The sequence below is a fragment of the Sinohyriopsis cumingii genome, chromosome 15 (assembly GCF_028554795.1).
Source record: "Sinohyriopsis cumingii isolate HCF-2022 chromosome 15, ASM2855479v2, whole genome shotgun sequence".
NCBI classification, from domain to species: Eukaryota; Metazoa; Mollusca; class Bivalvia; order Unionida; family Unionidae; genus Sinohyriopsis; species Sinohyriopsis cumingii.
This window is the reverse complement of record NC_142975.1, coordinates 115,955,986-115,960,418: the sequence shown is the minus strand read 5'-3', so window position 1 is coordinate 115,960,418 and position 4,433 is coordinate 115,955,986. Positions and strand designations below refer to the sequence as shown.

At 35.1% G+C, this 4,433-nt stretch overlaps 1 long non-coding RNA gene across 1 annotated transcript; it reads left to right on the top strand.

The window, feature by feature from the left end:
• Positions 1-993: 993 nt before the first annotated feature.
• LOC149782539 (uncharacterized) lies at positions 994-4,040 on the top strand. The gene is made up of 2 exons (XR_016414381.1): positions 994-1,131; positions 3,252-4,040. It is a non-coding gene; the product is annotated as an uncharacterized LOC149782539 (long non-coding RNA).
• The last annotated feature ends 393 nt before the right edge of the window (positions 4,041-4,433 follow it).

Below are 4,433 nucleotides of genomic sequence, written 5' to 3'. Positions count from 1 at the left end.
CTTTGGAATTAGATTTTTCTGAGCACATATATATAAATAAACTTGGTAAAGGCAACGAAATCAATAAATAAATTATTAATGAACGTAACATCTTGAAAGCACCTGGTGAAGCTGGCATTAGTTCTGTTTTACAATGAGAGAAACATTTATCAGTTCTTTTCGGAATAATCCGATATATGGTCAAATACTGATCTGAATTTCAGTTGATATACAGTCCGCAACAAGACATATTGTTACCACAGAGATTATACATGTTTTTGTTCCTGGTATCAACGTTCACTAAATCCTGAGAATGTTGTTGAAGCCCGAGCCCGAAGGGCAAGGGTTTTAACCACAGCTGAGAAATTCGGTTAACTTTGATACAAAAAGAAAGATCGCCTTTCTCTCATAAAGCAACAAAATAACTTTGAAATATTCAGATGCAATTAAACATTTTTCCCAGTGAAGACTCCAGTCCAGTGCATTAACTTTACTTATTCTTTTTCTTAGGTTGCGCACGCTCCAGGTGAGCCTGAGCAAAAGACAGCGTTCAGACAGTTTGTTTTAGGTGCGGCCCGGAAGAAAAAAAGTATAACAACACATCTAGGCATGAATGGCGCTTGAAATCCGATAATGACAAATCCATATCAATTCACCTCATTCAACAATGCTGCACAAACATTTTCATGTAAGAAAGTACGTTCCGCAACAAAATATAAAATCAACATGGACTCTACTGGCACTGAGCTGGTCAACAGATTGCATGTGAATCCAATTTTCTTGGCAGATTCCAGAATAAATAAACTGCTGGAAAAAGTGAATTGAAAACATTCAGAAGAAATAAGTGAATGTTAACGAAGCAGGAGTCGCAAGATTGCCAGGAATCCATCGTTCGGAGGACCTCCAACAACAACAATCAGCACAAGCTTGGTGGCTATCGACGTCAGCGGTAGTGTTGATTGCTCTGCTCGAAAACAGCAATGACTTTGAATCCATATCGGAAACCGACGGTGTGTCCGTACCTGTAAAAATAAAAAAACACATCGTGCAATGTGTATGTTCGTCCGATATGCAATAAACTTTTCGGTTCGTGTTGTCATGAAAAAGGAAAAAGTACACGTATACAAATGTACTATGATCAACTACTTGCTGGTAAGATTTTGATTTTTAATATGTCAACTCAGCAAAAATATCCAGTAAGTATTCATCTTTAAGCGATGCCAGTGTGCTGTGGTGATGATTGAAAAGTAAGAAAAGGAAAGAGTTACTGTCAGTTTTGGTAAGCACAAACCCTTGAAGAAAACTAGACTGATTATTTATGCGAATATTACGAAATTAACTAAATTTTTATATATTTTTCGATATTTTATTCAATTATATGAATGACTTTACTAATACAGTTTATGTATCATAGAAAATTAAAGAAGGGCGCTTTATTAACAAATTTTAAATGAGGTTGTGATATAGATTAAAATATATGAATGGATACTATCATAGGTGACAAAAATATAGGACACTTCTTTGCATCACATAATTTAATCACATTCTGCACGTGGTGGCTTGATATTCAATAACGTTTACATTGCCATCCTACACTAGATACTTTGGACTGGAACCAAAATTCAAACCGGGTTCACAATATGAATGATTCCCAAACCGAAGTGCATTTGCTTAAATAAAAGCTATAACAAAAAAAGTAGTTAAACCCACCTTATAAAATGTTTGTCATCCGTCACCTTCCATGTAACTTTTCGACGAGGATTCTTTTTACATTTTTTCTTATCTTCACCAGACGTTTCATTTTGTTCATCCGCCTTATCCTGGAAAACTGACACCTTGGACCGGCAAATTCTGCGGAACAAATGCACTGGCAGAATCCGAAAGGAGAATTTGGAATTAGTAATCTTCCATTATTTAAGCATTGTACATTTCTGTCACACAACAACGCCCGAGGCATTAAATGAACTGTATCAATGAACATGCTTGTCACCAAGACAACTGTTAAAATCTTATTAAGACTCAGACTTTTCACACAACTCATTTTTTTCATCAGTAAAAAAATCATCTTAGTTCTCATCGGGCACAATCTGAATTGATGTAAAAATGAACTGCTGATCACCGGTGTATTTCCTTTCTTAACGATGAAAGCAGTGTACGCTGTTACCTATATACATATATGTTAGTTTCCTTTCTGCTCCTTGTGCTGCAGGTATAGGTAACCTATGCTATTCGTCTGTTGTTTCTGTTCTAAATCTGTCGGCCAACACCGGTTATATATCAGCGTCTCTGCCTAAATATGAATGAACTTAATTACAAATGGGAGTGTCTCGCGTCTTATAAATAATTTGATTGAATGTGTCAATCCTGGCGCGGCACTACAGCGCATGAGTCGCCCTTCCCTCGATTCCAAAAATGGAAAGTAAATCAATACGTTTTTACTACTAGGTCGTCATTCCCTGTATTGGAAGAGATCGTTAAAAGTAAAAATTCATTGACAAAATCCAGTGTTGTACCAGGACACTTATACATAGGACACATCGCATGATCGATGAGGTTGACGCGTTATTTGGTTTCTTTAGGTGGAACCGGCTTTGCGACGATAGACGCATTGTATCGTGCTGGGAAACACGGTATTAAAGAGGATATATATTCAGCGTGTTCTTTCTATATTGGATCTGATAGGTTTTGGTTGTCATAACAAAATCATTCCTTATAACGGCTCAGCAACACGTCAACGGTTCATTTCATACGGTGCTAACTAATCGTTTCATGTTGATACATCAGACAGGAGGAGATGTGATAAAACACATGCAATGAATGCTAGAACAAGTATATGAGAGGTCTTTTCAAAATGTATATTTAATCAAATTAATAAAATCATATACCCGTATGAAATTAAAGTGAAATCCAATTCTTTAGCATTAGAATGTAACACCTTTGGTCTCCGCAAACATCGACTGTTGCACTTCCCAAATAAAGTATCTATATTATTTGAGGTAAGTATTCGTGTTGGTGACTTTTCAAAAAGCATAGACAGGTTTCTAAAAAAAATATATTTAGAAGCATCCCTAGATAGTAAGTTTGAGCAATATAACATGAAGCTATACCCAAGTCAAATGCTGTCATACTTCACAAAGTATTTAATAACCGGAATGAGTACTGGTATCAGTTTGCAGTTATTACGTAATTATGTAAATAAATGTAATACCATTCGCTCCATAACTCTACTTTTAAGCAAAACTTAATCTTGTTCTCTTTTCTTTTGTTTGTAGATTGCTTAAACATCAACAGAGCTGTCATACAGGTTTTGAAACACAACCTGTCTTTAAAAGAAAACGAAACCACGGTTCCACAAACAAAGAATGAAGCTCCTTTTTGACGTTTGCTGAGCAAAAATGTTGTTGCGTGTTGTTGAAGGAAGCTGCATTAAACAGCAAATGCAACGGTTTAATGCAAACAGCTTCTGTATTTTAAGTAGGTTGATAAACCAAACGTGAAGTTTGGTCCGGTTTTGGAAATGTCATTGGTATTAATAAATTCCAGTCATTTCATTCCATTGCAACTATTTATGAAAGATGACACAAGACTTTATATTGATGTTTTATATGTTGTGTCCAGGTTAGTACCTAAGACATGTAATATAGCATGAGGGGACCTGAACATATGATATAATGCCCTGGAGTTAATGGAATATGTATACTATGAAGGCAATGTATAAAGAACCCAATTAGCAGAGACGTCTTGAACAGTATAATGGGAAACAATCTATGGTATGTACATTTTAAAAAAATCCTAGATACATTCATAGCTACGTATTTTTTATGCATGCAAAGTAAATATGTAAGTAAATCTGTTTTTTATTATTGTGGAGACAGTATTTCATAATGCAATGCTGCAAAATAACGTTCTGCTTCCTTTTGCATTTGAGAAGCATCATATTTCGGCAAGATTTCTTTTTTTATAAATGCACCTTTATTGCACGCCAATTTGTCACATGCTTGCATAGCGTTGAATGTATTCGAAACTTCAGATGGATTGCAAATAAACCTTGATTGAGAATTTGTTTCTCTAATGTGTTTTCTTCACCCTCAAAGTACTGATACAGTGTAAATGAAGTGTATGCGATCCGTCGCTTTTTTCCAATTTGATTTGGTCTTGGTAATTTTTCAAGGCTCTTGTGATAACATTGGATTAATATGCAGTCTGTCTTGACACAAACGATGAACATATATATTTCTGGACCAATTTACCGAAGCAGAGATAGATTTGTTAATTCTAGATGGCACAGAGTTAAGATAAGAGATACATAATTACGAGGAATACAAAAAAATTGGCTCTAAAAAGCATAAAATTCTAAAATTCACCATTCTCAGCAGTTTAAATATCTCCTGACATCTTAAAATTAGTGAATAGATTACTTAACGAAATTTATTTTAATTTTAAAGTGTTCATGG